At 32.4% G+C, this 23,187-nt stretch overlaps 1 long non-coding RNA gene across 3 annotated transcripts in view; it reads right to left on the bottom strand.

The window, feature by feature from the left end:
- Positions 1 to 23,187, bottom strand: part of LOC109027129 (uncharacterized) — a 105,172-nt gene that overhangs the window by 65,367 nt on the left and 16,618 nt on the right. For all 3 annotated transcript variants that reach the window (XR_008680771.1, XR_008680769.1, XR_008680770.2), the window contains exon 2: positions 7,302 to 7,354. This is a non-coding gene — a long non-coding RNA (uncharacterized lncRNA). The remainder of the gene's footprint in view (positions 1 to 7,301; positions 7,355 to 23,187) is intronic.

Raw genomic sequence — 23,187 nt, 5'->3', positions numbered from 1 at the left:
ATAGCATTAATCTTTAGGTGGTGCCTTAGATAATGAGTAGCTCTTTGCCACAACTTCTTCCTAAATTCCTTTCCTTAAGAATGGCATTCATAACAGTCTTCTTTAAGCCTCTCTAAGAGCACAGGTATTACTACCTACCTTTGATTTCAATATATGTTGACTTGATAAAATAAAATTTTAATTAATAGAAAAAAAAGAAATGTAATCCAAAATGTTCCCCAGTAATGTGTTGTGAGTAAATATAAAGGAGTATGGTAGAAAGAAAGAATGAGGTAGAGGAAACAGAGGTAAATCAGTACAGGTAAGAAAAGTAAGGGAAGACATGCATCAAACAATTCACTCCTATTACATGCATGTATTCCTGCACAGAGTTAGGTCTTTGGATCATATTAACCATTGTGGAATTTAATTAAAAAATCATAGTTTTTAAAGCTGTTTTGTATTTTTATTGATTTATTATTTTTCTATTTTTTTCATTATCAGCTCTATATTTACATATCCAAATCTAGCAGCCAACATTTTTGGATTTCAGGTAAGTTATATAAGGTCTCAATAAAATGTGAATAATAATAAATTACCCAGCAGGGGATATATTATAAATAAATAAAATAACATATATAAATTCCCAGTAAATATACTTAGAAACATTTAATACTTATCTATTATTATTTTAAAATTAGTATCATCATTATCATTATCATGCTATTATTATTGTTATGAAACATTTTTAAGAAACCATCCTTGACCATCCTATTTAAGTAGCATTGCTTTTAATTTAGTTTGTATTACATAAAGGCATATTCTTTATAGTATCTTAGTGCAAATGCAAATAACCTGGTTCTTCTGTTTAATATTTATAATATACCTCTTCATCCTTTCCATGTTGCCATTAGTCTGTCTTATTCATTTTTTAAAGCTTAAAAGAGATTCTTAATACATCTGAATAAAATGATGTGACTATTAATAAGTAAGGTTTATTCACAGCTTACTACATACCCACCCTAATTCTATAACATTTTATATATTTTTAATTTATTTTACTTAAAACTATCTTATCTCCTTTTTTATATTGTAAAAATTTAGACTTGTAGAAGATAAATGAATTTCCCATTGAATTCCCATTAATAATTTGGAAGGCCAGAATATGAACTCACCTCATGATCAGTCTCAAAGATTCTTTAAGTATTCTGCTATAAATCCTCCTATACTGCCTTTATGCTAATTTCATAGCTATAATAAAGTTACCATTTCAAATGTTCATGCCATGGCAAAAACTAAGAAATTATCATACAAATAAACTAAGGAAAACTTAACATATGCATGTACGCTTTCCTAGTATTTATTCAAAATTAATTTTCCCTTTTATTCTGTCTGAGAACTAAATGACCAAGAAGAAAATGTTCAAAAATAGTGTCCTCAAGTTTGGTAGATGTTATTAATGACATAGTAAGGGAAAAAGAAACAAAATTGAAAATCAAAGATTAATATTAAAACACAGCCAAATAAAAGCACTTTCGATGTGAATTTGATTTTATGTTATTTGTGGTTGAATGATATTTGGGTTTAATTAAATTTACCTTTTAGACACCTAGATGTAGACTTAAAGTTTATATCGACTGAATCTCTTGTAGGTTTTGTTTGTATTTTGTGAAAGAGTGTCATAATTCCTTCAAGATAGTCCATGAGAGTGGACTGATTACCTTCCTTTCTATGTCCAAATGTTGCATAATTATTAACGAGTATACAATAAAATGATTAAGCAAATCAATAATCTTTTGAAACTTAACATCAATTTGAACTAGCTCCCACAACGTTTGAAGTAGTTCTTTGAAAGTTTTTGAAACAACGTGTCATATAGGACTTACATTTAAATGATGAAAGAATCTTGTGCCTTTTACTACATTTTTACTAAATCTTTGTGATAGCACATATATGGTAATATTCAGAGCCAGAAAGAAAAATGTAAGTTAGAAAAGCGGGAAGAAATGACTTTTATAATTATCATTTTTCTCATGAAGTGTTCATAATATTTAAGAAATTAGAGTGCAGCTATTAAAGCAGTACTCAGATTTTTTATTTTGCTTTCCAATCTGCCAAATTAATCTGCATGAATATTTGCATATCCGTATGTGTTTATCTATTTGTATCTTAGTCTTCTTTGGAAGAATAAAATTATTTTCTTTGGCACATATTAATTTTTATTTCTATAATTATCTATTAAGCAGACAAGGTAGAAATAAAATTCCTTTTGGCAATATCTGAAGAGGAAATTATATTAAATTATTAGAAATTTTTTGGATATTTTTTCATGATTTTGCCACATTTTGAGTAGCATAAAGGAACCATATAGATAGATACTACTATACATATATATGTTTACATACACATACATACATACAGAGAGAGAGAAAGAGACAGAGAATACTAAGCTAAATCACCCACTAGTGCCTATGAATAGGTCCTCAATGAATAAGTATTTAAAAACCTGAAATATGATGGACATCTCTGGCTATATAAAGGCAAGCAAAAATATCAGTATCAAAAGAATAAATATTTGAAAAAAGAGTAAAATAAATATTTAACTGAAAGTCAAAAAACAAATCTTTAGTGAAAGTAGATCTAATGACTTAGAGCATTAATATCAAAATATACTGCTCAATTTATATTTACAAAATAAGAATTTATAGTCAATTCATTGGGAAGAATAAATCAAATAAACAATAATTTGGAGCAATTTGATTAGAGCCTTTCAAGGAAGCTTAGAAGAATAATTTAGGTTTGATTTATGTGCTAGAGGCTTGAGTTAGCTTTTAGCCATCCCTTTACCACCAGAGTTGGTTTCGAACACAGAATTACAGAACACTCTCTCATTTGATAGGTTTTTTGGTAGAATGAAATGTTATCACTTACTTTTATATGCAAATTTGTATTCTAGCTTTTGCTTCATCAGAGTTAGCAGGGAAAATGAATGTAACTACAAAAGGCTAACAAAAAGCTCTGGATAGAGCTCACATCTCACTGCTGCTGCAGTAAAGTTGATTCATTTAAAATGGAAATCTATACCGGAGTTTGCACTACTTTCTTTAAATCTTTCACTTACCAAGTAGTTGCATACATTTTATATCTAAGTGCTGTAGGGCTTACCTACTTAGGGATAGCTGTTTGTTTAAAATACAGTGGTGATTGAATAGCTAGAAGCCATAACATTTGTCCTGCAGAATAAAATATCTCAAGAGAAAGAAACTGCTTATATGGCTGTAGGGCTATATCAGACACAAAATACACCTTTCTAGCAGTAGCCTCTGAGCTGGTCAATGGCAGAATTATGTTTTTAAAAAGGCCAGTACACACAAATGTTCTTTGTAATATTTGATTTAAAAAATATACATTGACGAGTAAATTTTGTGTTGTAGATAACAATTAGCTCAATATCTAACTATGTCTAGCCTTATCTTGAGAATATGCATTATGGTAACACAAGTACTTTTCCCTCCATATACTTTTAGGGCAAATTTGCTCCATATGCTATTAAGCCAAAGTTTTTCAGTATTAGTGTTCCTCACAGTTTTTCAGAGTAGAAACTATTTTCTATTTAGAATGCCTTCAGAAGCCTGAGGCTTGAAAGCACTTGCCATAGTCAACAACTTATAAAAATAATACAGCCTTCAGATCTCTGCAAAGTCACAATAGATGAAATATGTTTACACTGGAAACAGAAAATCATGCTATGGTCCATATTCTTCTGGGATCAATGAGTAAGTAAGCTATAATTAGATACTCAAAGGTAGTTCACCAAACAGAGTTATAAACAAATGCTAATGTTAATGGGTTGTAAGGGAACTCAAACAAGAACCAATCCTGATGGGATTTAATTATTTACTTAGAACAGAAAAGGTATGGGAGGCCCTGAAGCTGAGAACAACCTCAGAGGCTATTAGTCTAGTTATACAAGTTAAAGATCATTTCAATTTTATTATCGAGAAGGAAATGTTGTTGGTGGTGTTTTCTAATGGTTTAACTTACAATCTCTTTCCTTTGTCTTCTTTTTACTTTTCCAAGAGGATCTCTCATCCATTCTCATGATTCTGATATATCTAATTCACACCCAAGTGCTACATATCCTATAACATCGTGAATGTTATGAAAGACTACAGAGGTGAAATGTCATTTTCATCACATCTTATCAAGCATATAAACTATTCACTTGTTGTTTCACACCTGAGTTATCACTTTTGTCAAGTTTCCCCACTGTAAAGTTCTTTTTGTTCCTCTCTCCATTATACGATCTCTGGAAGGGAATTACTATGTGACTTCTAATGGGTCCTACAAAATTTGTTGTTTTTCAGTTTGTTGGTTTTTTGATTTTTTTCTTGTTATATGGATAAGATTCTCAAATTACGAGATTTTCTTCATACTGGAATCCTGAAATCTCAGAATGCCTTTTAAAAGTATAAATCAGATAATGTCTTTCTCATATGCTTACTTTATGACATGGCTATCTCACCTCAGGTTGTTTCTCAAAGTGAAAGGATAACTTTTGTTCAGGTAAAAATCTGTATGCCAATATTTATAACGGCTTTACTAGGAATCACACTGAACTAGAAACAACACAAATATCCTTCAATTGCTGAATTGATAAAAAACAAAAACAAAGAAAAAAGTGACTGTGCTACAACACTCTTCAACAATGAAAGTAGTGAAGCACCAATACAGGAGACAACAAATGCATTATGAACTTCCCTTCTCGCTTCATTTCATTCATTTCATCTTCCATCACTGATACCCTTTCTTCCAGCTGATCACATCAGCTCCTGAGGCTTCTGCATTCTTCACGTAGTTCTCGAGCCTTGGCTTTCAGCTCCATCAGCTCCTTTAAGCACTTCTCTGTATTGGTTATTCCAGTTATACATTCGTCTAAATTTTTTTCAAAGTTTTTAACTTCTTTGTCTTTGGTTTGAATTTCCTCCTGTAGCTCGGAGTAGTTTGATCATCTGAAGCCTTCTTCCCTCAACTTGTCAAAGTCATTATCTGTCCAGCTTTGTTCCGTTGCTGGTGAGGAACTGCATTCCTTTGGAGGAGGAGAGGCGCTCTGCTTTTTAGAGTTTCCAGTTTTTCTGCTCTGTTTTTTCCCCATGTTTGTGGTTTTATCTACTTTTGGTGCTGGGAAAACTGGCTAGCCATATGTAGAAAGCTGAAACTGGATCCCTTCCTTACACCTTATACAAAAATTAATTCAAGATGGACTAAAGACTTAAACGTTAGACCTAAAACCATAAAAACCCTAGAAGAAAACCTAGGCATTACCATTCAGGACATAGGCATGGGCAAGGACTTCATGTCTAAAACACCAAAAGCAATGGCAACAAAAGCCAAAATTGACAAATGGGATCTAATTAAACTAAAGAGCTTCTGCACAGCAAAAGAAACTACCATCAGAGTGAACAGGCAACCTACAAAATGGGAGAAAATTTTCACAACCTACTCATCTGACAAAGGGCTAATATCCAGAATCTACAATGAACTCAAACAAATTTACAAGAAAAAAACAACCCCATCAAAAAGTGGGTGATGGACATGAACAGACACTTCTCAAAAGAAGACATTTATGCAGCCAAAAAACACATGAAAAAATGCTCACCATCACTGGCCATCAGAGAAATGAAAATCAAAACCACAATGAGATACCATCTCACACCAGTTAGAATGGCAATCATTAAAAAGTCAGGAAACAATGGGTGCTGGAGAAGATGTGGAGAAAGAGGAACACTTTTACACTGTTGGTGGGACTGTAAACTAATTCAACCATTGTGGAAGTCAGTGTGGCGATTCCTCAGGGATCTAGAACTAGAAATACCATTTGACCCAGACATCCCATTACTGGGTATATACCCAAAGGATTATAAATCATGTTGCTATAAAGACACATGCACATGTATGTTTATTGCGGCACTATTCACAATAGAAAAGACTTGGAACCAAGCCAAATGTCCAACAATGATAGACTGGATTAAGAAAATGTGGCACATATACACCATGGAATACTATGCAGCCATCAAAAATGATGAGTTCATGTCCTTTGTAGGGACATGGATGAAATTGGAAATCATCATTCTCAGTAAACTATCACAAGGACAAAAAACCAAACACCACATGTTCTCACTCATAGGTGGGAATTGAACAATGAGACCACATGGACACAGGAAGGGGAACATCACACTCTGGGGACTGTTGTGGGGTGGGGGGAGGGGGGAGGGATAGCATTAGGAGATATACCTAACGCTAAATGACGAGTTAATGGGTGCAGCACACCAACATGGCACATGTATACATATGTAACTAACCTGCACATTGTGCACATGTACCCTAAAACTTAAACTATAATAATAATAAAATAAAATAAACAAACAAACAAAAAAACAAATTCATTATGATAAATTAAAGAGTCCATACACTAATGTCAATATACAATATGATATTATTCATTTTATATTGTGTTATAGGCAAAACTATAGGGGCAGACAACAGAATAGCTGTTTATAATGGTTGTGTTTTGGAGGATGGTTTGAAGCAAAAGTGCCTGAAGCCAATTGTTCAGTATGATGAATTTGTTCTACATCATGATTGTGTTGCCAGTTACATGATTATGTGCTTTGCCAAACATTCAGAAATATATACCAGAAAGGATTAATTTTACTCCATGTGAATTATACCTTAATATTATATATTTTTAAAATGAAAAAACCTACTATATTTAACATTATAAAAGTTCAAGCTAGGAAATTTCCTTTCCTAACACTGATTAATTTTAGATCTTACACATGTCATTTCATACATAATGGCTTAAGTGGTAGAGAGTCTCTTTATTTGCAGTTCAGTGATTTTTCAAGGGTAATATTGACGTTAGATTTTTTTTTTTTACATACTGACTTTAGAATACCATCTCTGAGTACAAGACAACTCTTCTGAAAACAAATAACTAAATAATATTTTGCATGTCATGATTAGCTTTGAAATGATTACACGGGAAAGGTACCAATCTTAGTTCTGGTGATCTTTAGAAATGGCAAAAATGTCATGATAGGTAAAGAAGAAATAGCCCATAAAAGTGGCCAGAAGGATAAATGTTCCTATTTAAGTAAGGTATTTGAAAATACTTACAGTAGAGTTTATAGTGAGTTTGGCTAATCCAAAATAATTCAGAATTCCTAGAATACAGAATGTGTTTGAAGAAAAGGATAGACATCATTCCTGGAGAAGTAATGAGGCAAGATTTTGACAATTGTCAATGATTTTCTGCTTACTTCTTATCCATAGATTCGTTCCTTTTCTCATTATCTTCTCACCATTTTGAAGCCTGAAACAATGATAGAAAGAATTCTGGCTTAGGGGGTCGGAAGGGCCAGGATTTTGTCATGGGCAACTTTATTAATACATGATCATCTGCTCCAGTACCGTTAACTGAAAGAAATGGTTATACATAACAATCTAGTTTATCAAATTCACTTAAACAATTTGGGGCTAAAAATAATATTATAAGTTAAATCTGTATCACACAATTTCTAAAATAAGTAATTAAACATTTCTTACAAAAATATTTGAAACCACTTTTGTAGGCAAGCTTATAGATTTTAAAATTCAATTTGAACTTATAAATTAGGATAACTAAATTTTATTCTAATTTCAAATAGCATCCCTGTTGCATTGAAATATAATTACAAAAGATATTAGCATTTTGTTAAAACATTTTCTCTCTGAATTCTCTATTATTTTTATAGCAATTACATATTTTTAAAGAACAAATTGAGACCTTAAAACAGGCAAAACTTAGTTTAGACAGCATTTAACTTTCGTCAGTCGTTTTTTAAAATTTTTATTGTTTTTAGAAATACTTCAGATACACTTATCAATTTGGCATTTAATTTTGTGGCTGCAAATCAATTTTAATTTAAAATTAAGAGCTACACAAAAACAATAAGATATTGGAACTGATTGCAGGATAAATTGCAGCTGTTTCATTTTTAAAATGTGTATATAAGTGAAATAAATGCTTTCAATACCAAGGTTGTCCATTAACATTTTTTAAGTCTCCTTCCAGAAACATATTTTTTGTTGTTTATATTGACTTCAAGAATCTGACTGATACATAGAAAATGACCTAGTTTTTTAAAAGTGTTCGGTATGTAATAGTTGTGTTTTCAGGTTGTTTTTCAGTGGATTAAACATAACAATAATAAAAAGGCAAAAACAAAACATGTTTTTTTTTTATATTTCCAACTTTTTAAAAATTTTGCTTTAAGTTCCAGGATACATGTGTAGAAAGTGCAGATTTGTTACATAGGTATGCGTGTGCCATGGTGGTTTGCTGCACCTGTTGACTTGTCCTCTAAGTTCCCTCCCCTCACTCCCACTCCCAACAGGTCCTGGTGTGTGATGTTCCCCTTCCCTGTGTCCATGTGTTCTCATTGTTCGACTCCCAGTTATGAGTGAGAACATGCAGTGTTCGGTTTTCTGTTCCTGTGTTAGTTTGCTGAGGATGATGGCTTCCAGCTTCATCCATGTCCCTGCAAAGGACATTATTTCATTCCTTTTTATGGCTTCATAGTATTCCAAGGTATATATGTACAACATATTTTTTATCCAGCCTATCATTGATGGGCATTTGGGTTGGTTCCATGACTTTGCTATTATAAATAGTGCTGCAGTAAACATATGTGTACATGTGTCTTTATAGTAGAATGATTTATAATCCTTGAGTATATACCTAGTAATGGGATTGCTGGGTCAAATGATACTTCTGGTTCTAGATCCTTGAGGAATCACCATATTCTTTTCCACAATGGTTGAACTAATTTACATTCCCACCAACGGCGTAAAGCGTTCCTATTTCTCACAGCCTTGCCAGGATATAGTGTTTCTTGACTTTTTAATAATAGCCATTCTGACTGGTGTGAGATGGTTTCTGATGGTGGTTCTGATTTGCATTTCTCAGATCAGTGATGTCAAGCTTTTTTCATATGTTTGTTGGTCAAATAAATATCTTCTTTTGAGAAGTGTCTGTTCATATTCTTTGCCCACTTTTTGATGGGGTTGGTTGTTTCATTTTTCTTATTTCAAATAGCATCCCTGTTACATTTAAATATAATTGCAAAAGATATTAGCATTTTGTTAAAATATTTTTTCTGAATTCTCTATTATTTTTATAGCAATTACATACTTTTAAAGAACAAATTGAGAACTTAAAATATGTAAAACTTAGTTTAGCCAGCATAATCCTGATTCCAAAACAGAGAAGAGACACAACAAAAAAAGAAAACTTCAGGCCAATATCCCTGATGAACATGGATGCAAAAATCCTCAATAAAATACTGGCAAACCGAATCCAGCAGAAAGTAAAAAAGCTTATCCACTACGATCAAGTCAGCTTCATCCATGGGATGCAAGGCTGGCTCAACATATGCAAATCAGTAAACATAATCCATCACATAAACAGAACCAAAGACAAAAGCCACATGATTATCTCAATAAATGCAGAAAAGGCCTTTGATACAATCCAACATCTCTTCATGTTACAAACCGTCAATAAACTAGGTATTGATGAACGTTATCTCAAAATAATAAGAGCTATTTATGACAAACCCACAGCCAATAACATATTGAATGGGTGCCCGGGCAAAAGCTGGAAGCTTTCTCTTTGAAAACTGGTACACGACAAGGAAGTTCTCTCTCACCACTCCTGTTAAATGTAGCATTGGAAGTTCTGGCCGGGGCAATCAGGCAAGAGAAAGAAATAAAGCATATTCAAATAAGAAGAGAGGAAGTCGAATTGTCTCTGTTTGCAGGTGACATGATTTTCTATTTAGAAAACCCCATCATCTCAGTCCCAAAACTCCTTAAACTGATAAGCAAATTCAGCAAAGTCTCAGGATACAAAATCAATGTGCAAAAATCACAAGCATTCCTTTACACCAACAACAGACAAGCAGAGAGCCACATCATGAATGAACTCCCATTTACAATTGCTACCAAGAGAATAAAATACATAGGAATACAGCTAACAAGAGATTTGAAGGGCCTCTTCAAGGAGAACTACAAACCAACTTTTATTCTAAGTACGTGTGTAGGATGTGCAGGTTTGTTACATAAACATGTGCCATGGCGGTTTGCTGCACAGATCACCCCATCATCTAGGTATTAAGCCCAGCATCCATTAGCTATTCTTCTGGTTCCTCTAGCTCTTCCCATGCCCCGCTCCACCCCCAATAAGCCCCAGTGTGTGTTGTTCCCCACTATGTGTCCGTATATTCTCATTATCTAGCTCCTACTAATAAGCAAGAACATGCTGTGTTTGGTTTTCTGTCCCTGTGTTAGTTTGCTAAGAATAATGGCCTACAGCTCTATCTATGGCCCCAAAAAGGACAGGATCTTATTTCTTTTTATGGCTGCATAATATTCCATGGTGTATGTGCACCACATTTTCTTTACCCAGTCTGTCATTGATGGGCATTTAGGTTGATTCCATGTCTTGGTTATTGTGAATAGTGCTGCAACGAACATATGTGTGCATGTATCTTTGTAATAGAAAGATTTATAGTCATTTGGGCATATACCCAGTAATGCGATTGTTGGGTCAAATGCTATTTCTGCCTCCAGGTTTTTAAGAAATTGCCACTGTCTTCCACAATGGTTGGACTAACTTATACTCCCACCAAGAGTGTAAAGGCATTCCTTTCTCTTTACAACCTCACAAACATCTGTTGTTTTTGGACTTTTTAATAACAGCCATTCTGACGGGTGTGAGATGGTATCTCATTGTAGTTTTGATTTGTATTTCTCTAATGATCAGTGATGTTGAGCTTCTTTTTTTTCATATGTTTGTTGGTCGCATGTATATCTTCTTTTGAGAAGAGGAAGAGTATGTTCATCTCCTTCGCCATTTTTTAATGAGGTTGTTTGCTTTTTTCTTGTAAATTTGTTTACTTTCCTTATAGGTGCTAGATATTAGGCCTTTGCCAGATGGATAGATTGCAAAAATTTTCTCCCATTCTGTAGGTTGTCTGTTTACTCTGTTGATATGAATAGTTTCTTTTCCTGTGCAGAAGCTCTTTAGTTTAATTAGATCCTATTTGTCGATTTTTGCTTAACAAAACATTTTTAAATGCATAAATTATGTGTTATCTATCTCTGGGTGCTGCTTGTAATTGCCAGTGGTCTAGTCAGCATTAAAATGTGAATTATGCTATAATGTTTCATACAGATCTGGCTTTCATGATTAAATGTTTCTCAGCAGAGTTATTGGGGCTATTTAATAAAGTCAATGATGAGAATTAGAAAGGCTGGGTTAAATTTCATCATAGCCAAGCACATATGCCTTATAAAATGCTTCTTAAAGGCTACTGTGTTGTATGATCATTTTCAATAATTTTGCTAGGCAATTGTTTCCCAACTTCAGACAACAACTGTATGAACCCAGAAAGATTATATGTAAGACCTGGCACTATCTCTTTTGATCATTATTAGGAGTTTACATCTTTCTTCTGCATTCATAATAAAATGTCTACATTTATAAAAATATTGCTGTAATAGACTTTTTTATTTTAAAACATTTTTACTTGGAAAGGTATAAAGATTGCTGTCTTTAAAAATAATCAGTAGATCACAAAATGTAACAATTAAGGAACAATCACCACACTTCCTCCCTTTTGGAAGTCAATGTTGTTAGAAAAATAATCTGGGCTTCTGAGGCTTTCTCTGCATTATTTAGTGAACTGTCAAATATGACAATATTATAAATAAGTGATAATCTTTAGAATCTTTCAAAATAACTTAAATTTATATTAAATTTTATTTGAAGCACTTCAGGTGGGAACTCCAATTAAATAAGGCTTGCTGTATACACATTTTTCTCTTTTACCTTTTTCCTAAATATGATTAAATGATATTACAGAAAGCACATGGGCTTAAAATAGTAAAAAGAATTGGAAAGGAAAAAAAATCAGAAAAGATTTCAACAGATTGTGAGAACGCTAAATGAAGAGAGAGGAATGCCAACTGATAAAATAAGTTGGCAGAAGCTGCAGGTTAGAATATTCAGTAATCCTGCCCAAATATGCTTGGGAAGCTTTCGATTTGGAAACACCAGGAATGTTAGAGGCAAGTCATGAGGTTGAAAGCCAAGGAAATTAATTGAAGTTACGCAAAGCATTTAAACCACCAATTTATCTATCTTACTTTATATTCAGAATGTCAAGAAACTATGAGTCAACACTTTTTCTTAAAAATGTCAAATGCACCTTAGAGGAGTGAATTTCTGCCCAGCAAAACAACCAGCCCTAAGCTCCAGCACAGAAAATAAAGAATAACATTGAACAGATTCTGCCCACATATGGAATTTCTCTCCCATAGTTGCAGGCATCGTTGTTAAATATGAATGGTCCATTCTGGATCAACGGAACTTAAAAAAATACAAAATTAAAAAAAGGATAAACAAATGTTTAAAAAATAAAATATGTGACCAAAATAAATAAAAATAATTTCAGAAGCAGAATATGTTTTTTTAAGATAGTCATTTAAAAAGTCCACAAGGAGAAATTGAAATCATAAATGAGAACAGAATGCTATTTTAAAAAGTAACAAGAGCACAAGAAAAATATTTTAAGACATATATATGTATACATATATATATTTAAATTCAGACATAGACTTAGTATCAATTTTGATATGTAAAAAGCTTGAAAATTCCATGCTGAACATTAAAAGAAGAGAAAAGATGAACAACCTGAAAACTGACAGCTTTTCTCGGACCATCAGAGAATTAGGGTCCTAGTACAAACCCTCATCTAGATATCTGAAAAAAAAAAAAAAAAAAAAAACCGTGAATTTAAGAGAAGCATCAAATGCTGTTTCTTAGAAAATTTCAATATAATTAATAAATTGGTAAACTGAGAAGACTGATATACTTTTGGTCAATTTAACCAGCGGAAAAAGGAGAAAAGATACAGTTTACCGATATCAGCAATGAAAAAGAGGGCAGAGTGTGGTGGCTCACGCCTATAATCCCAACACTTTGAGTGGCCCAGGCGAGTGGGTCACTTGAGGTCAGGAGTTTGGAGAGAAACCTGGGCAACGTGGCCAAAGACCATCTCTACAAAATATACAAAAATTAGCTGGGCATGCTGGCATGTGCCTGTAGTCCTAGCTACTCTATAGACTGAAGTGCAAGAATCACTTGAGCCAGGCTGTACAGGTTGCAGTGAGCCAAGATCATGACACTGCACTCCAGCCTGGGCAACAGAGCATGACCCTGTCTCAAAAAAACCAAAGCCAAAACAAAAACAAAAAACAAACAAAAGAACTAAAAAAGAGGGTATTTTGTTGATTCCATGAGGCCATCACTGTTTATTCCATGGACATTACAATTTTAAAACTTTGATGAAATTGATTAACTTATTGAATAACACAAACTTCCAAACTCATGTAGGAGAAATATATAATCTGAAAACACCGATATCTATTAAATAAATTAAACCAAAGTTAATAATCTTTCTGAAAAGAAAGCATCAGGAAAAAATGATTTTAGGAGGTAAATTTTACCAAACATTTAAAGAATAAATGATACCAATTCTCCACAAACCATCCTAGAAACTACAAGTAGAATGAAGACTTTCCACTCATTCTATGAGGCAAAAATTACCCTAATGCCAAAAGTAAACACAAACATTACAAGAAAGGAAAAGTACAAACCAGTATCTCTCATGAACCTAGATGCAAAACTTCTCAAAAGATACTAACTTATTGGATCCACCAATATATCAAAATAATTATATTTCATGGTCAAGTGGGATTTATTTCATGTATGCAAGACTGGTTCAACATTCACAAATCATTTAATGTAATTCACCAAATCAAAAGACTAAAGAAGAAAAATCATACAATCATATCAATTGATGCAGGAAAACTTTTGACAAAATATAACTTCCAGTTATGAGAATTACACTTAGCAAACTGACAATATAGGGGAACTTGCTCAATGTGATTAAGAACACTTACAAAAAATCAATAGTAAATATTATATTTAACTGTGATAAATTAGATGCTTTCCTCTAATATTGAGAACAAAGCAAATATTGCCTCACCATTTTGGTTTCTGTAGCTTTGTATTATATCTTGAAATCAGGAAGTGAGATAACCACTGTTTTGTTTTTCTTTCTCTGGATTGATTTGGCTATTTATGATTTTTGTGGTTGCATGTTGATTATAAAATTTCTTTTTTTTCTGTAAAAAATACCATTGAAGTTTTGGTGATGACAACATTGTGGATTGCTTTGAAAAATATGCACATTTAAAAAATATTAGTTTTTAAATCTGTGAACACAAGATGTCTTTTCATTTTCTTGTGTATTTTAAAATTTATTTTATTGATGTTTCATAGTTTTTAATATGTAAGTCCTTCATCTCTGTAGTTTGTTTCTAATTAATTTATTGTTTGTTAATGAAATTGGTTTTCTAATTTTATTTTAAAATAGTTTATTGTTAATGCATAGAAACACAATTTTTTTGTGTTTTAATTTTGTATCCTGCAATTTTACTAAATCCATTTGTTAGTTCGAACATTTTTTAACGGAGTCTTTAAAGTTTCATTATATGAGACCGTGCCACTTGTAAACAGAAACAATTCTACTTCTTCCTTTCTGATTTGGAGGTCTTTTTATTTCTTTTTCTCACAAATTGGCAATTTTTTTTTCTCACAATTTCTCACAAATAGCCAAGATATGGAAACAATTTAAATGTTCTTTGACAGATGACTGGATAAAGAAAATATGCTGTATACATACAGTGGGATATTATTTAGCCTTTAACAAGAAGGAAATTTTGTAATATATGACAGCATTGATGAACCTTGAGGCCATAGTAAAATGAAATTAAAGTAAAAACACAGTAAGCGAAATAAGCTAGTCACAGAAAGATAAATACTGCATGATTTCACTTATATGAGGTGTCTAAAATACTCAAATTCATAGAATCAGAGTGGAATGGTAGCTTATAGGGCCTGGGGATAGAGGAAATGGGGAGTTACTAATCAATCAATGGGCAAGATGTTTCAGTTAAGCAAGAAGAATGATTTCTAGAGATGTGTTATATAACATTGTACCTATAGTCAACAATACTGTATTGTACACTTAAAGTTTGTTAAAAAGGCAGGTCTCATGCTGGGTTCTTACCACAATAAGATAAAATTATATTCAAAATTCTCTCCGTCATTACTATTCAACAATATACTATAAATCCTAGCTAATACAATGAGACAAAAATTAAATATACACATTGGGAAAACTAAATAAAACTATCTTTGCATGCAGATGACATACCTGTTCATGTAGAAAATCCCAGAGATTTGACAAAAGTTCTGGAAATAAATGATTATCTCAATTTTACACAGGATATAAGATTAATACAGAGAGTAAATTTCTTTCCCATATACCAGCAATGAGCAATTTAAATTAAGACCATATTTATTTATAATGACTCTAAAATATGTATAAATGTAACAAAATATGTACAGAAACTCGACATGGAAAACTACAAAGCTCTTTTAAAAGTAATTGATGACTACCCAAGTAAATGAAAAGATCTTGTATTCATATATTGGAAGGCTCAGTATTCTTAAAATGCCATTTCTTTCCAAATTTATCTAAAACTTCAACTTAATCCCAATAAAAATTTCAGCAGACTAATTTTTATTATCAACAAACTTATTATAAAGCTTATGTGCAAGAGCAAAAGATCTGGAGTAGTCAACACAATATTAAAGAAGAAGAGCAAAGCTGGAAGACTTATACTATGCAACTTAAAGATTTACCATAAAGCTACAGTAGCTAAGGAGTCATTGTATTAATGAAATAAGAGGCCCATGGAACAGAGTACAAAGCTCAGAAATAGAACCATACTAATACAGTCAAGTGATCTTTGACAAAGAAGCAAAGGCAACTCAATGGAGAAATGATGGCTTTTCCTCAAATAATGCAGGGATAATTGGAGCTTCTAAAGGAGCTCCTACTTATTGCTGATGGGCGTGTGTTAATAAAATAGTATATCCTCTGTCAAAGACAATATGGCAGCTTCCAACATAGTTAAACATGTCACCATACAATTTGACAATTATGCCCTGAGGTTCTTACACAATGGTTTAAAATCTATGTTCACACTACAACTTGCAGGTAGAAGTTTGTAGTAGTTTTATGAATAATTACCCAAAACAGGAATACACCAAGAAGTCCTTCAATAGATGAACAGATAAATAAACTGGAATATAATATAGATGGAATCTATAGCATGTAGCCCTGTCAACTGGCTAATATACTTTTAAGGTTTTTCCAGGTTATTGTTTGGCTTGATAGCTCAGATTGTTGAAAAATATTTCATTGCATCAACAATCTGTGCTATCAAGCCAAAAAATAACAGGAAAAAACTTAAATGTATAATAGCCAGCTTACAAGGCTATGTGCTATAAGATTCCATTTATATTATGTTCTAGAAAAGGCAAAACTAATGGGATAATAAAAGATCAAATAATTACTAAAGGCTGATAATAAGTGAAGCACAGGAAATGTTTAAAGAGTACGACTATTTCGTATGATACTGTAAATAAGGATATTTGACACTATGCATTTGTCAAGAACTGTAGAAATATAGAAAATAAAAAAGAACCTTAATGAAAACAAATTTTAAAAAATTACATAGAAAGTCATGGGATAGGCCAGGTGCAGTGGCTCATGCCTGCAATCCCAGCACTTTGGGAGGCCGAGGCAGGCATATCACGAGGTCAGGAGTTGGAGACCAGCCTGGCCAACATAGAGAAACCCCGTCTCTACTAAAAATACAAAAATTAGCTGGGCGTGGTGGTGTGCACCTGTAGTCCCAGATACTTGGGAGGCTGAGGCAGGAGAATCCCTTGAACCTGGGAGGTGGAGGTTGTAGTGAGGTGAGATGGCGCCACTGCACTCCAGCCTAGGCAACAGAGTGAGACTCCATCTCAAAAACAAAAAACAAAAAACAAACAAACAAAAAGGAAGTTGTGGGATAACAGGAAACAATGTAGACTGTGACAAGATAATTTAGTTTTATTGCAAGTATAGGAAACAACCCCACTAAATGGGTTGGGAAAAGAGTGCTGATTTAAGTATTTTCAGAAATGAATGCAGTCTCTAAGATTAAAGGCAAAATTAAAATGCTCGTAAGGAATTTATTTGATAAAGTTGTTTTCTGTAGAAATATGAGTTAACATTTCTGCTACTACTACAGATGTATACTGAAATTGAAGAATTAAGAAAAAAGTTGGCTTACACTATGAGTCAGGTTCTCACAGTTGGAATAGGATTTTGTAGATACACAAGAGGTAGAAAGTAGGATGATACATTTGGTAATATGGATTAAAGTTACATATCTCACTGGGAATTTATTTAATTTCATGTATATATGAACAGTTACATATAGAATTATTTATAAAGTATGTCTATACACATGTTAGTGTACACATACATGTATTTTTTGCTTTGTCCCCTTATAGGATCTGAAGAAACACACAAGTAGCAACATGCACATCTATTCCCACATCTTGGTTTCTCTAATAAATATAAGTGGAGCTTCTTGGAGAAGTGGTTGATTTTAGGACTGTGGCAGGAAATATATAAGATGAGTCTGGAGTATCTTATAATGCCAGAAAGGAAGGAAATGCTAAAAAAAGAAAAAGAAAAAAAAGAAATGACAGTTGGAAATATATCAAAGTGCGACACAGCAGCCAAGTGAAAGAAATTCTACTATCCAAAGCTGGAACAATTTTAGCAAAAAATGAAGTAGTGCTGGATTATACCATAGAGGATAAAATAAATACCTGTGCATCTATACTGATATAAATACATAATTGAGCAAATTAGTAAGTCATGAAAAGAGACAAATCTCCCATGAAGAAGAAAGCCAAATAATTTATCTACAGACACCCTAGAGACAAGTATAACTCTCCACTCCTTAAGTCTGAGCTGCAGACATTGGCCCCCTTTCAAAGAGTACAGAATAGAATGAGGAAAAAACACATAGCATTATAGTGGAGAAATCTGACAGATACTACTTCAGCCAGGTAACCACCATCAATATCGATAGTCATAAATAATTGATAGTATATACATTTGATTTATATACATTTGAGGAAAATTACACTTTAGCTTTGTGTAATTTGAGAGGAAATTACACCTCCATTCAAAATCCCATGAACTCAGTGTAATAATGAGAAAAAAAAAACAGAGAAAAAAATCCAGTATTGGGGCAACCTACAAATAATTTGACCAGTATTATTCAAAATTATCAAGGTCATCAAAAGCAAGAAAATTCTGACAAACTGTCACCACAAAGAGATTCACAAAGAGACATGACAATTTAATGTAAGGTCCTGTTTTGAATGGGCTCCTCAGACAGAAAACAAACATACGGTAAAAACTAAGGAAATCTAAATTTATGATAGTCTTTAGTTAATTAAGAAAAAAGAGGGCCAGGGGCGGTGGCTCACGCCTGTAATCCCAGCACTTTGGGAGGCTGAGGCGGGGGAATCACCTAAGGTCCGAGTTTGAGAAGAGCCTGGCCAACATGGTGAAACCCTGTCTCTACTAAAAATACAAAATTAGCCAGGCGTGGTGGCACATGCCTCTAATCCCAGCTACTTGGGAGGCTGAGGCAGAAGAATCACTTGAAACCGGGAGGCTGAGGTTGCGGTGAGCTGAGATAGTGCCATTGTACTCCAACCTGGACAACAAGAGCAAAACTCCGTCTCCAAAAAAAAAAAAAAGGAAAAAGAAAAAAGATATCTTTTCAATAATATGATGTTTTGGAAAAGACAAAACTATAGAGACAATAAAAAGTCACTGATTCCCAGAAGCTCTGGTAGGTACACAGCATGAGAATTAAATAGTAAAGCACAGAGTATTTTTAGGGTAGCAAAGTTATTCTGTGTGATATTTTGTTGAATACATGATCTTATGCATTTTTCAAAACTAGTAGAAAGCATAAAGATGGAAACTTAATATATGCAAATTACAAAAAATAAATATTGGGGAGGTTTGAGGACTCCCAGGAAGGAATGAAGACTGTGACAAGAAAAAATAACTATTACAAATGTATGAAATAATTTTTATGTAAGGTCAAGAATAAAAAATGCTGACTTAAGTAATTTTTGAAATGAGTAGTCTACAAGAAGGAAGAAAAAATGAACAGCACACAAGGAAAGTTCTTGTTACACAAATGTAAGTACTGTTGATAACATGCACCTTTGATGTGATGTGATGGAGCTGAATAACTTGTTTCCCATGAAGGTAACGATGAACTATTCTGGTACAATTATACATATATACTGAAAATAAACAATGACCTAAATGGATGGCAAACAGAGCCAGGTTTTTTACTATCTGAGTGGGAATTTACATTATTAGCAAAGGGAAGCCAAAATGGTGTATATGGTAATGGATTAGAGTTGGAGACATTAGTATTAATATACATTTAATGTAATATAAATGCAAATGTCTACTTAGAAAAAATTAGATATGTATGTATAAAAATAGGTTAGCAAAAACATGTATATTTCCTTGCTATGTTAGCTGAGAAGGCCTGAAAGCACTGATACCCCATTAGCAGTGAGTACAACAAGAACGTAGATCTTAGTTTCTAATACCATTCTTTAAAACAGGAAGGAGAAAGGAAGAAGGAAGAAAGAAATAAAAGAAAAGAAAAGAAAAGAAAAAAATAAAAGAAATTGAGGCTCCTTAGAGAAATGGCTACTGCTAGGATTGGGGCAGAATATACAAGATGAGCCTGAACCATCATGCCAAAAACTAAGGAAGTACAAAAACAAACAAACAAAAAGGAACATTGATTTGTATATGTCAAAGAAGAGGACACAGGAACCACCAAAAAGAGATCCACGTTCCAAAGCTGAAATGATTTAGTAACAAAATAAAGTAGTATTGGATTATAATACAAAGTGTAAATTGAATATTCGTGAGTCCATACAATATAAATAAAAATATAAATAACGATTGGAAGAGCAGAGACAAATCTCTCATGCAGAAGAACGCCAAGTAATTTATAGATATTATGCCCTTCAAAGGAAGGAGGCATATATCAAAACTTCATAAATGCTGACTATGCATAAATACATTCCTCTCGAGAGTATGATGTGGAAAAGGGAAAACAAGGGAAACCTCAGGGGAGAAACCTGAGAATAACTATCTCAGCCTGGTGATCAAGGTAAGCAACAGTCATAAATCATGTTGCTAGTATGTACCCTTAGTATGATGTGATAAGAATGTTACTTTATATTTGTGGCTTTCCTCTTAAATATCCACAATTCCAGCCTCATCATGAAAAAAAAAATCAGATAAATTCCAACAAGGAGCATCCTTAACATACCTAATCAGTACTTCTAAAAACTGTCAAAGTCATTGAAAATAAGGAAAGTCTGAGAAGCTGTCACAACCAAGAGGAACCTCAGAAGCTGTGATAACTAAAAGTAATATGGTTATTTAGGGGAACCTGAAACACAAAAGGACATTAGATAAAAATCAAGAAAATCTGAATAAACTATTTTTTTAGTTAATAATAAAATAAAAATATTGGTTTGTTAATTGTAACAAAATGTATCATACTAATGTAAAATATTTATAAAATGGGAATTTTCTGTACTATCTTATATTATTCAATAAATATGAAACTTTTAAAACTTATATTTTTAAACTTTTTCACACAATAAAAACTGAAGAATTTTATTGCCAGTACATCTACTCCACAAAATATGTTGACAGTTTTTGAGACAGAAGAAAATTGATGTAGGTTAAAAACTTGAATACGTATAAAGAAAACATCAGAAAAGGAATAAGTCAAGTAAAATATATGTATTTATACTTAATTGCTCTCAAATTAACTTACTTAAAGTAATAATTGTGATAATGTAAATTGGATGTTTTTAGCATATATAAAAGTGAAATGAATGACAATGATATGAAACATCAGAGAATTAGGATCATTCTGTTAAACAATAGCTATACTACATATGAAAAAGCATAATATTATTTGAAGATATACTTATGTAATCTCCTTTGTGAACATCTCATTTATACTTCCTAAAAAAAATTTGTGTTGGTTACCCTTGGATTGACAGTATACATTTTAAAATAGTGTAGATTTATAAACAATGCTCAATTAACATGAGTAAAAATAAATTTAAAAAAGAAACGAAAGGCAGAGCAATTAAAAGAAAAATAAACATTAGCAATATGGTCGATTTCAATCCTACTATATCAATAATCACTTTAGATGTGCATGGTATAAAAATAACAGTCAAATGACACAAATTGTCAGATTGGATTAAAAAAAAAAAACCCACAGCTATATCCTGCCTACAAGAGAACCACTTTGCATATAAAGACTCAGATGGGTTAAGAGTAAATAAATGGAGAAAGATATATTATACCAACATTAACCAAAGAAAACAGGGAAAGTTACATTAACTTCAGGAAAAGCTGACTTGGAAACAAGGAAGATTATTAGGGATAAAGGGAAATATCACATAATGATAAATGGCACAGATTTCCAAGAAGAGATAAGAACCTTAAAAAGGTATGCACGTAACAACAGAACATCAAAATACATAAGTCAAAATGTTAGAACTGCAAACAGATATAGATAACTTTACAATTATCATTGGAGACTTTGTCCCTTGTTCATTAATTGATGTATCATGCAGGCAGAAAATCAGTGAGAATGAAGATGATCTAAAGAGCGTTCTCAATCCACTTGACCTAACAGAATTTCTTTTTTGCCATGAACCACAATGGAAGTCTACATCCATTGTTGACACCTATGGATCTCTACTTAGAATAAGAGCTTAAATGCATATAAGGAATGCATACAATTGCAATGAATGTCAATTATATTAAAATGTCATTGGGAAAATTTTAAAATAAAATATTTGATATATAGAAATATATGTTTCTTTACTAAAATATAAAATTAAAATATCTTATAATTTGTCTATCGATTAGCATAAAAGATATTTTGAGATATCTATAACAACTGTAAAGGGAGTGATCAAACCTCATATCTTAGGTACAATAAGCATTACTATGGTTTGTTGCCTACCATCAAAATGGAATGTAATGCAAAATGTCCATTGCAGGTAAGTGGAAAATATATATTTATAATATTGCTCATTCAACTTCACAGATTACCCACATCTATTCATAGACCCCAGATTAGAAAAGTGATATTGACAGGACAAAGTGTAAAAATTTCAGACTTTGACCTTCTGTACTTGAAGTGCCTACTTTGCTAGTTGTAGTCTTGAAGACTTCATCAGGTAATGGAGGTTAATAATAGGTTTGAATAAATTTCTGAGTATTTAATTCTATAATAGTTGTTTACTAGTATTATCAATTCAAAAATTCATATGAATTTCAAGTGATTACTTGAAATAGCAAGTATACTTTCCCATTGATCTGTACAAATTAACAAATGTGATGTTTATTAATATGATAATCCTACAGGCTTTATCAACACATATAAATATTTTCACTAAAATTTTTTTCTGTTCTATTTGCCATTGTAGGGTCTCAGAAACCTGAGTTTCAAAGTTCATGTATACATATTCTATCATGTGTGTGCACACGTGTGTGTGTGTGTGTGTGTGTGTGTGTAGTTAGCTTGCTTTTCAGGACACCAATGATAATGTGACACTAAATAATTAATATAATTAAATAATAATTTTGCCCTGTAGTGGGCACCTAAGATTTGGCTTCTTATTATATTTTTAATCACAGCTAGTTTGTAGAGAAATAGGAATCTCAGTTTGAGAAATATTCTTAAGAAAAAAATAATGATTCATTAGTCTTTTGTAGATGAGCACTATTGCATTAAAAGTACTAAGTTTTGAGATTGCTGAACTATAGAAAGAAAATATGTTTCTGTAGCATTCTTGCTGAAATATTTAATCCTAAGAACATTGGTTTCTTTGAAGACTTAGACCTTGTGAATGTAGTATATATTACATTTTGTGGCTTTTGAAATTATAAAGATGAAATATATTTTTCAAGCTCAAAATGCTTTTATATAATTATGAGCCTTGTTTTTAAGATTTTTTTTTTATTTTTGTTG

The sequence above is a fragment of the Gorilla gorilla genome, chromosome 5 (assembly GCF_029281585.2).
Source record: "Gorilla gorilla gorilla isolate KB3781 chromosome 5, NHGRI_mGorGor1-v2.1_pri, whole genome shotgun sequence".
NCBI lineage: Eukaryota > Metazoa > Chordata > Mammalia > Primates > Hominidae > Gorilla > Gorilla gorilla.
The sequence above is the reverse complement of the archived record's forward strand: the minus strand, read 5'-3'. Positions and strand labels throughout refer to the sequence as shown.